Source organism: Gracilinanus agilis, chromosome 5 (assembly GCF_016433145.1).
Source record: "Gracilinanus agilis isolate LMUSP501 chromosome 5, AgileGrace, whole genome shotgun sequence".
Classification (NCBI taxonomy): Eukaryota; Metazoa; Chordata; class Mammalia; order Didelphimorphia; family Didelphidae; genus Gracilinanus; species Gracilinanus agilis.
Window position 1 is genome coordinate 173,658,709 of NC_058134.1, and position 13,637 is coordinate 173,672,345.

Below are 13,637 nucleotides of genomic sequence, written 5' to 3' on the forward strand. Positions count from 1 at the left end.
ACCTCAGAGGTGGGCTTGGAACACACTTCCTCTGACTCCAGAGCTGTCACCATTATGCTGTCTTCTTCATAAGCATAATTCTTATTTTTACCACCAAGGATCTGAACTAAAGCAGTGTGTTTGAGAATCCCTCCTCATCCCCTGCCACAGCAGGACCTATATTTCTATACTTCATGATTATCTATATTTCATGTGTGTAACTAAATTTGACTTCTCAAATCACATTTTAAATATGTCTAAAAGAAGTAGGATTATGGTGATTCCTTTTATGAAGAAACACTCCCCCCCCCCCAAGATTCCTAAGCATTCTTTACAAATATTACGTCCTTTGGTCTTATGATATATGATACAATAGAGTGTAATACAATATAGTATAACATAACATATCATAATATAATATGGCATAACATAGCATATAATATAATATTATAGGCTAGAAATAATATGTATTATCCCTATTTAACAGATAGAGAAACTGAGGCAAATAGAAGTTAAGTAACTTGTCCAGGGTCAGATAGCTAGCAAGTGTCTGAGGCTAGATTTGAACAGAGGTCTTCTTTACTCCAGGCCCATGGTCCTATCCACTGTGCCACCAGCTGTCAAGGCCATATGAGTAGCAAACACCGAAGGCCTTTTGTAACCTGGCTGGAGTGTGTCCTTTTCAAAACAAGAAAGGGGGAATTATGTTTCTCCTTCCCAAAGCTCTCTAGTCAATTCCATTTTCCCCTCTTCCCAAGAAAACACAAAGAACTGAGTTGTCTTTAGAATCTTACATGAATGTTCCAGGCTGGAATCCAGGGTCACATTCCAAATCCAGAACTATATTCTTGTAGCTATTGCCCTCTGTTCCCTCTCCCATTTGCTCTCCTAATTCTTACAGCCTAATAATAGAGATAAGATCAAATAAGAGACTGAAGAAAGAGAGACAGCCCTTAGGTTGACACAAGAGTGAGTGATGAGGGAAGGCTTGGAGAGAAGGCAGCACCTGAGAAGACTAGAGACAGGAAGATTCTTCTTGAGTTCAATTCTGGCTTAATTGGACGACCCTGGGAAAGTCACTTAACCCTGTGTATCTCAGTTTCCTCATCTGTAAAATGAACTGGAGAAGGAAATGGCAAACCACTCCAGCATCTCTGCCAAGAAAACTCCAACTGCGATCACGAAGAGTCCAACACTACTAGAAAAATGACTAAATGCAAAAAGGCACAGGGAAAGGAGAGGCTAGGTAGAGATTAGGGAGTAATTAACAGCACAATTTGCTTATAACAAAGTGATTTTCCTTACGCTAAGTTCTGCCTGTGTCACTCATAGTCCAATCCATCTCTGTTGCCATTAGGGGGAAATATAAACTCCTCTATTTAGCTTTTCAAGTCCTTCCCAACCTGGCCTTCATCCTATATTTCCAAATTCATTGCACATTACTCTCCCTTCCATACTGTGATCCAGGCTAACTGGCCTTCTCTCTATTCCAAATGTCATCCCTCATGCCTAGAATGCATTCCTTCTTCCCCTCTGCTCAAAGAGAATGCTTCTCTTCCTTCAACAAAGCTCATAGACTACTTTCAATATGAACTCTTTCCTGATCCCTCCAATGACTGTGTCGCTTCCTCAACTACCTCACACATTTGTGTTTATGCTCTTTACTTTTCTGGATAGACTTATGTACCTGTTCTTCCCTTAACTCCCCCCAAATTAGAAGGGAAATTTCCCAAGAATAGGGATTATTATTTTTTTAATTTTTTAATTTTAAATTAAAATTTTTTCCATGGTTACATGATTCACATTTTCTCCCTCTCTTCATCCCTCCCCCCTCCCAGAGTTGACTAGCAATTCCACTGAGTTATACATATGATATATATATCATCATCATCATCATCACTCAAACCCATATCCATATAATTCATTTTTGTAAAAGAGAAATTCTTAAAAACCAAAACCCTAAATCACATACCCATATAAACAAGTGATAAATCAGGTTTTCTTCTAGATTTCTACTCCTACAGTTCTTTCTTTAGATGTGGATAGCATTCTTTCTCCTAAGTCAATAGGGAGTATTTTAATCATTGTATATGTACCCTCAGCACTTACGTTAGTGCTGGAAAGTAGGAGGTTTTGAATAAATACTTGTTGATGGATATATACTACAGACCACCTGGAAGGAAAAGGTTAGTTGGAACCAGACCAAACCCTATTGGGGCTTGTATGCCAAAGCAAAGAATGTTCTCTCTGGCCAAAAAAAAAAGTCATACTACATTGAAAATTCATATTGTAGGGTTTGGAATGTAGGTAGTACAATATTGTCACTTGAACTGTGAATAATGATTGGGTCATGCATGCCAAACTTGACCTGGATATTTAATTCAGTTTTACATTTAGAATTATTTCCAATTCTATTTAATATAGCAATTATGGGAGAAGATTTTATGTGTGATCTTTCACTAAAATAGTAGACTAGTGAAACACAAATTTACTGCTAAAAAAGCAAATGGTTCTTAGTACTTGACTGACTTCTCGTGCTACATAAAAGAGAATTCTAGGTTTTGAAAATTCATTTGTTTGGAGAAGGCCAGGCCTATACCTAGAAGAGTGGGTAGACCTCCTAATGGAATGATTTCAAACTGTGAGTCTGGAGGAATAAAGTAAGGGGAGACTGATATGAAGACTTAAGAGGGGAAAGTTTCAAGGTTCCTTCCCAAATTTCCCATTTTCTATTGCCTGAAATGTGTTTAATAGGGAATAAAATAATTATCTCACAACTAGAGATAAGGCTTAAAAAACAAATGCAGGGGGAGAAACAGTAATAATTCAAACTAAAATGTAAAAGACTTTTATTCCTCTCAACAAACATTTATGAAAGGTTTCCTAAATGCAAACTACTATGCTTTGTATCCTCAGGTACTAAAGGAAAAACAAAAGATTATCCTTATCATATTAAGTCTTCGAGGAGCTTTCATTCCTGGAAGATGCTATCAGTACACAGAAAAGTAAATATAAATATCATTTCAGAAGGAAGAGGACTAATAACTGGAAGAATAAAGGTGTAGGAGGGGTACCTGATCTGAGCCAAGAAGGAAACTGGAAATCCAAAGGAGAAGGGAGAATATTTCAGGCATGGGAGATAGTCTGGGCAAAACACAGAGTCATGAGATAGTGTTGAGTTTGGAGAACGGCCCAGCCACTTTGACTGGAATGTAGAGAGAATGAAGGTGAATGATATGAAATACCTGGAAAGGCATGCATGTGGGGGCTATATTATGAGGGGCTGGAAATGTTGTATGGAGGAGTTTGTATTTATCCTAGAGGCAACAGAAAGCCCACGTTTTTGGAAGATTATTTCAGTCTGTCATCAAGCATTTGTCCAGCTCGTGATAAATGCCAGGCATTGAGGCAAAGCACTAGGGATGCAAAGGAAAAATAAACAAAAGAATGAATGAATAGGGGGCAGCTGGGTAGCTCAGTGGAGTGAGAGTCAGGCCTAGAGACAGGAGGTCCTAGATTCAAACCCGGCCTCAGCCACTTCTCAGCTGTGTGACCCTGGGCAAGTCACTTGACCCCCATTGCCCACCCTTACCACTCTTCTACCTATGAGACAATACACCGAAGTACAAGGGTTTAAAAAAAAAGAATGAATGAATAGATAAATAAATAAATAAACCTCAGTCTAATTTCAGCAACTATGTGGAGGATAGATTGGAGAAGAAAGGCTGGAAGTAGGAAGACAAATTAGAAGACTAGTTTTATATAAGGTGAGAGATTAGGAATGTTCAAGAGTGGTGGTGATATAACTAGAGAAAAGATAGAAGCAAGAAATGTTATGGTAGAATCCATAAGAATCAATAATTTATAAATGGGCATCATGAGAGAGTGGGAGAAGCCAAGGATGGCTGAAGCTGATGGTGCCTTGAATAGAAGAGGGGGAGTATAAATGTAGGAGGAATTAAAGGGGAATATTTAAGTTCAATTTGGGATGTATTAGTTTAAGGTACTTATAGGATATACAGATTGTAGTGTCTAAAAGGAGAACTGGGATTTGAATTCAGGAAAGAAATTAAGAGACAAAGTACAGATTTGAAAGTCAGTTGAAAAAAAAAAGCCTCCTCAAATTGCAGTATCAAGAAATGAACATGACTACTGGTGATGCCAAATGACCCTATGTTCAGTGTGCTCCTTCGTGCCTGGAATGTACTCTGTTCTGACATCAAGCTTAGGATTCTTAGCTTTCAGACTTAGCTCCACTCACTCTTCTTTGTGGAGAGAACCCTGTTATTGACTCTCTCAGACAGTTTGCTGAAGCGGGATGGGAGGGTAGTTTCTTCCCTTGGAGTACTAAGTTCCAGGATGAAGTGGTCTCCAAATCAAATCACTGAAGAACTGTTGATAATAGAGGGCTAAATCATTTTTTTCTTATATGATTCAATGACCCAGAGATGAGAGGATACTTCTTCCACAAGTGGTAGTAGGTTCAAGGGAGAGGCTGCCTCCGAATCCATTTCCTAAATGGGATTTCCCTTCCTTCAGCCCTGAATGGGGAACCTAACTCATAGTCCTCATGAAGATACTACAGTGAAAATGACACAGTGTTATCCTGTGGAATGATTTTTCTTATGAAATCAACTCTAAAATGTTACCTATTCTTATGTTTAATGAAGAACAAGTTCTAGATTTTCACCTTCAAGTTATGGCTCTGCCCCTCCCCCCCCTTGAAACTCTTTACCTAGAGGTTGTACTTGATCCCAGAAAGTTCCTACTTCCTCCAGGCACTTCACATAGTCCATCAATCCAACAAAAGCTGGGACTAGAAACATTATCAAAAGAACCAGGAAATTTGCTCTCTTTGCTTCTAACTCCAGCTAATTTTACATCTGAAGTCTCATGGTTCCTCTTTCTCTTCTTCCAGGACCACTTGCCTTTCCAAAAGGGCCTTGAAAATGAGCAGACTTCCCCTTCCAGGTAACTTAATCTAAATGTTTCTAGTGGCTCTCTTTGAGTCTGTAATATAGATTTAGGTTTATTATACCGATTATTAAAAAAAAACACATACATGCACACAAAACTAGAGTTAGTGCAAACTTCTATGTGCCAGTCATTTCATCAGGTGCTTTACAAGAAATGAACTTCAGTGGAAAGACATTCTCTGTCCTCAAGAAGCATACAGGAATGAGAAGAAATAAGCTATGCACACAAACAACAATTGTATGATCTGAGTTTGGGGCTGCTAGGTGGCACAGTGGATAGAGTGCTGGACCTGGAGTCAGGAAGACTCATCTTCCTGAGTTTAAATCTGCCTTCAGACACTTGCCCTTGGCAAGTCACTTACATCTATTTGCCTTAGCTTCCTTATCTGTAAGATGAGTTGGAGAAAGAAATTATAAACCACTCTAATATCTCTGCCAAGAAAACCCCAAATGGGATCATAAAGAGTCAAACATAACAGAAAAATGACTTAACAACAACATAATCATCTATACAATATGAAAATGCAATAAGAGATACAAAGTCTTTGATATGCAGTTAAATGACACAATGATATACTCAAAAATTTCTTAAATGAAATTAATTTTAAAATGTTACATATTTTTACATTTAAAAACATACATTTTAAAAAGACCTTTGGTTAAAAGCAATAAGATGTTTATCTAACATATGGTCTTTTTGACATGGGCATTGTGCAGAGATGGCAGGGACCCTGTACCCCTTAACTCAGGCAGGCTGTGAACAGGGGAATTCCCTTCCCCCTTCCTGCCCTTGTGACTCCCATGGCAAAGACCATTATCCTTGGACTTCCTTTAAGTTGAGATGGACAAAAGAGATACACATTGGGTACACACCTGGATAGCCTAAGCCCTGAGGGTCTCAGGCTGACCAGGCACTCACTGAATACCTGAGTGCAAAGAATCTGGTCCACACTACGGGAAAGGATACAAAAGGGCGAGAACTGGGGTACTGGGGGGCAGTCTCCCATGGCTGTTCCACTCATGCTGTCTTGCTGGCCATTAATCCTATCTTACTAATAAATCTTTCTTTTTACTTTTAAGCTAAGTTTGGAGTCCTCTCATTCTTGAGAATGGTTTCCTTCCCAAACCCAGGGGTTCACCATTTGTACCCCTATAACATTTTGTATAAAAATGAAAATTATTTTTCCTTTCTTTGAATCATGGGAACTATACAGATTAGAAATGGTCTCTTTTAAAGGTTCAGAGTTCATGTTTAATAAGGTATCAGCTAATATAGTTATCTTGGCCCAAGGATAATCTTAGATCCTAGTATACATGGATAGTACCAAGTTCTGACCTTGATGATCTCTCTTTGCCCACAGAGCCCTGAGCCCAGATATCCCAGATATCCATGGACAACCCTTTCTTTTATCCCATTGCCCCAAGTCAGTCAAATGTGAGATACTCCCTTTTGCCCACCAATATTTATCTGCTGTTTTTTTTTTTTTTCTTAACTTTCCTATCGCTCTGGACATTGTGGGCTGATTTCTGTTTCCTTGTACCTTCTTTTTTGTTCTCTGAATTTACCACGCTCTCATGATTCAACATTGTCTCCAAAGCTTTTTCTCATCCCTTAAATATAGTGATTCTGCTATAGGCCACCTTGTCTCTCTCCTTTGGCCATCATTCCCTTGCAGATTTCTCTCCAATTCTTATCTCCATCCCAGCTTCTCCCCAGAGCTTCTCTGCCATTATTTTTATCCTCCTATCTAATCCCTCCGGTGGAGTGTCCCATTGGACAAAGCTGAACTCCTCTTTCCCCTTAACTCTCCTCCCCTTGTAACATCTGTATTTCTGTCCTGTTGCTCAGTGCTGTATTAAAATCACTCCTCTCTCTGATCCCTCACATGTCATCAAAGGCCAAGCTCTACCTCCAAAGTACTGCTTGACTTTGGGCCTTCTCTTCTTCCATTGCACCTGACCTTAGTCCTCACATCCTTTGGCCAACATTCTTCTCAAAATCTCCTGATCCTCCTTTCTCTAATCTATTTCCTTTCCTGTACAAGCTATGATTATGTCATTCTTCTCTTGGAGGCATTTAGTGCTTAGAGGGTCCAACGGGCAGAGAGCTGTGCCTGGAATCAAGAAGAGGGGCAGTCAAACCCTACCCTCATAGCTTATTAGTTGTGTAAAACTCAGCAGTTCATCTGACCTCTGTTTGATGTTGTTTCCTGATCTGAACAAAGGGGAGGACAAAAGCACCTCACGCCCAAGGCTGTTGTGAGGATCAAATGAGGCGATATTTATAAGGCACTTTGTAAACCTCAAAAAGCTACCTGTAAGTGCTAGCTATATTGTTTTTGTTAATTATTGCTATTATTATTATTTATCCTTTAGGGGCTACGCGTTGCCCAATGTATAATGCTCAAATTTTGACCCTAATATTTAAGGCCTTCTGCAATCTGGTGCCATCCTACCTGCCCAACATATTTCATAATATTTTCTTTTAAAGTAGTTTATGATACAGCTTTTATTGGACTATTCTCTGCCCTCATTCTCTTTGGGCTTTCCTCTGTCTTTATACCTTTGCACACATCATCCCTCATGGCTGGAGTAGATTCTTCCTATTATCCTAGTCCAGAAGAGTCCTTTTGTTCGTGACCCATTTCAGATGATTCATAAATTCCTTCCTGATTTATCCAGGGTCACACAGCTAGAGAGTGTCTGAGGCTGGATTTGAACTGAGGTCTTCCTGACTCAGGCCCAGTGCTCTTAATTACTGAGCTACTGCTACCTCAGTAGGCTTTAACAGGATGCTTTGGTGGGAGTGACTGTGCCATTCTTACATCTTTGTAGATTTAACATTTAGTCAACGCTTGGTGTATTTATTGAACTAATTTGGATTTCTACAAAAGTAGAATGTGAAAACCCCTGTTTTGTCCCTTCCTGGACAAAGAGTTCAAAGTTCCTGTCAGGTGAGACTCTGTGTCATTTGATATGACATTTATTTTATAGGCTTTGTGAAACTATCTCAGAAAGTATTGGTACTGAAGGATGTTCAATGCTGGAATAAGTGTGTGTTTGTGTAAACTATCTGTTTTTCATTCTCTTGGTGACTTGCTGGGTGGCCTTGGGCAAGTAATTTACCCTCTCTTGTTTCTCTGTGTGAAATAAGGGAAATGCCATTGAACAACCTCATTGGGAGTTTGAGTTGGATTGCTCTGTTGACACATGCAAAAAGCATTAATCCTAAGCCTTAAGGTAGAAATTTTTATGCAGAAAAGACTTAAAATTAGAACAGAAATAAGGAGAAGATTAAAAAGAGGAGGAAAAAAACTGACTTCCACATTCAACTTCCCTGCATGCTGCTCTGGACTATTCTTACCTACTTTTACCCAAAGTCATTCCTTAAAATAGCCACATACAAAAAATGTCCCCTCTAGGTCCCTGTCTGTATATAACACTCATACCTCCATGCCTGACACAGTAAGTCCTACCTCTTAGTGAAGTGCCTATTAAATTGTAAAGGCTTAAAAATATTTGTTGATGGATTAATGTAAACGAATATGTTTAAACAAGCTACATATGAGAAAAATAGGAAATAATTAAGAGGGGGAAGGCACTAGAATTAAAAGGGATTGGGAAAGGCTTCTTGTAGAAGATGGGATTTTAGATGGGACCTAAAGGATGCCAGGGAAGTCAGGAGGTGGCGCTGGGAAGGGAGAGAATTCCAACAACAGGGGACAACCTGTGAAAATGTCTGGAATTGGGAGATATGGAGTGGCTTGTGGGAGGAAAAGCCAGCCAAGGGGCCAATGTCACTGGTTTGGGGAGCATGCAGCAGAGAATAAGATGTTAAGAAAACTGGAAAAGTGTGTGGGGGGAGGGTAGGTGGGTTATGAAGGTCTTTGGATGACCAAAAGAAGATTTTTATATTTGCTCCTGGAGGTTTAGAGAGCCTCTGGAATTTAATGAGTAGGTGGGTGACCTGAGGGAAGCATCATGCCCCATAGGGTCACAACAAAGAGAATGCAACTTTATTGAGGGAGAGGCCCTAGCAGCAGGGAAGATAAAGAAATATGCAATGGGGGGGGCACTGGATCTGAGAACTGAAGGAAACTCTGGGTTCTAAGAAGCAGAGGGAAAGAAGGAGTTCTATAGTCAAAACAAAACCAAACAAAACAAACAGCTCTTCATCAGTTTGGATGGCTCTCTTAGCAAAAATACCTACCCTGTGATCACTATTAACCATCATCACTTTTGCATAGCAGTTGGAATTTACTGAATGATTTGTAAAATGCATTTTGTTACCCTTGCCAGTTGCATCCACAACAAAATCATTATTCAAGTTGAAGAAAAAGCTGTATACATACTTATCATAAACCTTTCCCTGTCTGTCTGCATCATCCTGAGAAATAATCTCACTATGGTATTCAGAGATGACTCATTTATTTTCTGCATAGCATCTTTGGTGAAAATTCCCCAACCTGCCACATTAGATGGTGGAGGCAGTAAATGCTTTTGGGGGCCTTCTGAATGCTGCAGTTTTTGCAGGATCCATTTTTACAAACTACTTGGCTTTGTATCCTGCTTTACAATGGCACCCAAAGAACTGGTTTTGGCATTCCGAGCTACACTGGCAAAACTTCTCAGATAAGTTTTGATCAATCATGCATCAGCGAAAATTGTCATAAGGCTCTCTTGGATGATCCGTGTACATAGTTGTAAACATGGTTAGAAGAGTCATCCTTTTTCAGTTTTTTTCTTTCTGCAATATGCAGCCCACAACCAGTGTTTCCATTTTTCTTTCCTTGGAGGCATATCGACATCCTCAGCAGGAACTGGAGCTATGATACTAGATTTCTCTACTTTAAACTCATATACTTATCTCTATGTTTCTGTCCCAATCAACCTAGCAACACTACAAAAATTATCATAGTAAGTGCCAATAAGAATTCTGAACATTGAGGATTTAGCATCACTCCATTCCATGTTCTCAGGAGATTCAATATTTGGCTTCATTTTTATTGGTGCTTGACACCTGCAATTTGCCTCAGAAGAGGTGGAAGTTGTATCTTTCTCTTCCTCCTCCTTTTCCATTATTCTCTCCACCTGTTTAGGTTTTGGCTTCCCTGTCACTGTCTGTATCCTTTGACTCCAGCACATTAATGGTTGTTCTACTGGATCTACTGGGTTATTTGGAAGCCTTCCCTTTTAATGACCTCCTAGGTGTTCTGGTTAAGTCTTGATCTGTTGGGCAAGGAGAGCAGCTGAAAAATCCTTTGCCCTTTCAATTTAAGAAATAGTCATATGTAAAACAGTACTTACAGAAGGGTGTGTAAAATGAGTGCAGGTTTTGCTCCCTCTGAACAGACAGCATTTGGTCCATCTCTTTTAGGTGTACATTCAGGAGGAAAGGTTCCTAGAAGCATCTGCTTTGTTAGTTCTTTATACTTCTCCTTTAGTTCCTCAGCTGTTCCCTTATCATGGAACATTGAGGAAATGGCTTCAAAAATTTTATCAGAAGGAAGTTTCCAAGGTGGGTGGCTTTCTTTATCATTTCTGTTATCTTCTAAATCTCTTTATTTTTCATCTCTCTCATCAGGATCATCCTTATCATTATCATTTTCATCATCACTGTACTGACCGAGAACATTCATCAACTCCATGAAAATCTCATCATTTAGAAACTGAATTTTCTATTTCCATGTACTTTTTCATCATAATTAAAAAAAATTAATTCTTCAAGGAAAGTTCCATCCTGATCAATAACCTTATCTCGGCGTCCTGCCCCCCCAGAAGGAGTGTTATGTTAAACTGTCTCATCCTCCACCATAAAATTCTGATGTAGGGGAAACCATGAATACATTATAGGTACCAAAGCAACAGCATTCAGAGAGTCTTTAATAGGATGACGTTTTAAGATAATCCAAAACACTTCCCGGACACCCACAATCAGCTCACAGAATTCATGATGTGTACAGGCTGTAATCCTTTACTGTTTCCAATCTTGGTTCAAGACTTCTGTCCTGTCTATGATTTTTGGTCCTTAAGAATTAAACACACTCTTTACTTCATCAGCTCATCTGAATCTCTTGAGCTGGCTCAGATTCTTGTATCAGATTTTATATGCTTCCACCAACAAATTCATTCTTTGTCAGATTCCTTTCCAGTTTAGCCCATGATTACCCCCTGAACAGGAGTCAGTAGACCCTGATTCCAGTTCCTACTCAGCCACTGACTCGTGTGGGGGATCTTGGCAGTCACTTCACCTCTCTGGGGCCTCAGGTTCCTCCCCTTGTTTTTCTCACCCCAGCCCAATGAGCCACCCCCATTCTCCCTCCCTCCCATGCTATCAGTCTTACATTGTTTTCTCTGTCTCTCTGTATAAATCACATTCTCTTGATGCTAAGTTGAGCACTCTATCCATTATGGCATATTGCCTCTCTTCTTCTCCCTAAGTTTGCCTATGATAAAAAGAAAGGTGTTGGACTAGATGATGTTTAAGGTTCCTTTCAACTCTAAAATTCTAAGATTTTATGATTGATATAAAGCATATCTTGTTTTAAAATGAAATGATGATGACATTATTATCTATTTGATTATTTCAAAATATAATACAGGAAGGAAGGAAGGAAGGAAGAAAATGTGTAATCTAGAGTTACATTTCATGTGGTAGGAAGACTATGGGACCTACAGTCAGGAATTAGCTATGTTACCTGGGCAAGTCATTATCTCTCCAAGTTTCAATTTCTTCTTGTGGAAATGGGGATGATACAATATATTTATTATTATCTAACAAGCTTCTTGAGGGCAAGGAATTGTCTTTTGCCTCCTCTTGTATCTCCAGAGTTTAGCAAAGTGCCTGGCACACAATAAATGACACTTAATAAACGTCTGACTGATTGATTAACAAGGTAAAATGATTATAAGCCTCAAAGTATGACATTAATGTGAGTAGTTATTTTCATTCTGGTTAATCAAAGTTTAAATGCATATTGCTACATACTCTGTGTAAAACCAATATCTGTGTTGATTGTCTTAGTACATTTTCAAGAACTTTGGAGACATTTAAAAATAACAGAAATAAATATATATTATTTTAAAAAATGTATCTATCTATCTAGTGAGTATTTATAAGTATCAAGTGTGATGAAGATGATATGAAAAAGTGAAGGCAAATTTCCTAAGTTCTTAGTTTTCTAACATTATTAATAGCTTCTTCAAAATGAAAAAGGACAGTATGTATTTTTTCTAAACCTCAATAAATTTGACCATAATTTAACCTTTCATAGTTAAGAAAAAGGAATGGTTCTTCTTTCAGAAGGGAACTACCAAGATCTGTTAAATCTTGGTTTCTAATAAAACACTTTGACTTAGAAGAATTTATATTATAGAGCTAATGATACCCTTATTTTGAAATTTTCCATGCAACACTGGCATAGATCATGCTAAATACATAATCCTTAAATCATTTCTTTTAATTTTTGCAGTGTTTTTTTCATTTACTTAAATTTCTATATCTATTTAGTCCTAGAAATAAATAACTTTTAAACATAATAGTGAAGTCAAATTGAATGGGTAAATTGTCTTGCTTAGAATGGTTTAAATCATCTCTAAGAATGACACAGAAGACCAGCCCAAAGCAGGTCTTACTATACTTTAGTAGTAATAATAAGTAACATTTATATTGCAGTTTAAGGTTTTTCATAGTTCTATACCTCTGTCATCATATTCAATCAATGAATATCTCATTGTGAGATATATCTATATATCTATATAACTTTTCCATTTTCTAGATGGGGAAACTGAAGTCAAGAGAAGGTAAATGAATTGTTTAGGGTCAGATAGCTGATAATCATTTAAGGAATCTCTGAAACCCAGGCTCTTTTGACTCCAAAATCACAGTTCCATTTACTAGGTCATGCTGTCTCATAACTTGTTGGTTCATATTGTCTATAGAGACAGATTTTTTTCCCTAGTTGTAATTATATCACAGAAAACAAAGATTGTGTCTGTCATTAAATTATGCTGAATAAAGGACAACATTAATAAGGATTTAAAAGCAGGATTTGTACCATAGTCGATTCAGTTACACAAGTACTTTATGTTGAATAAAATAGCTGGTAATTGTTTGGAGGTATTGTGGATCTAGAGTTTGGACAAAAGTTGAATGGACTGACCTTGTTTAATTTCGCTGAATCTTGGAACTCCATGATGCTTGGAGGCATCCTTATTCCCTTTGGTTATTAATTTTTCTCCAGTTTGAGAAAGAAAAGGGGAAAAAATCATGGGAATTAAAAACTCCCAAGTATAAGTCATTAAGATCCTACTAATTGGGGTTTATAAATCAAACTATATCTCACAGTCTTGACCCCATTCTTTCTATTCTTTGCAGTTCAAGAATCTGTTAACCCATAATTCAAAGTAGAAGATAAAGCATGGCTAAATTTGGTTAGTTTTGTCTAGGACTATCTTTTCCATTATTGTCCCAGATTTCCCATCCAGGGGAAATATTATGTTACTATAAAATAGTAATTATACTTTCAATAGTGACTTATACATACACAATTGGGTTTTGAGTCAGAGAAAATGGAATTGACTCCTAGCTCAACTACACACTCTCTACCTTATAAACTTGGGCAAATTACCATTCTGAATCTGTTTCCTCATTTATAGAATGAGAGTTGGACTTGACTTTTA

General features: G+C 38.1%; 1 pseudogene; it reads right to left on the bottom strand.

Annotated features, from left to right (window-relative positions):
- Positions 1 to 10,224: 10,224 nt before the first annotated feature.
- Positions 10,225 to 13,165, bottom strand: LOC123250002 (annotated as a pseudogene).
- Positions 13,166 to 13,637: the final 472 nt, after the last annotated feature.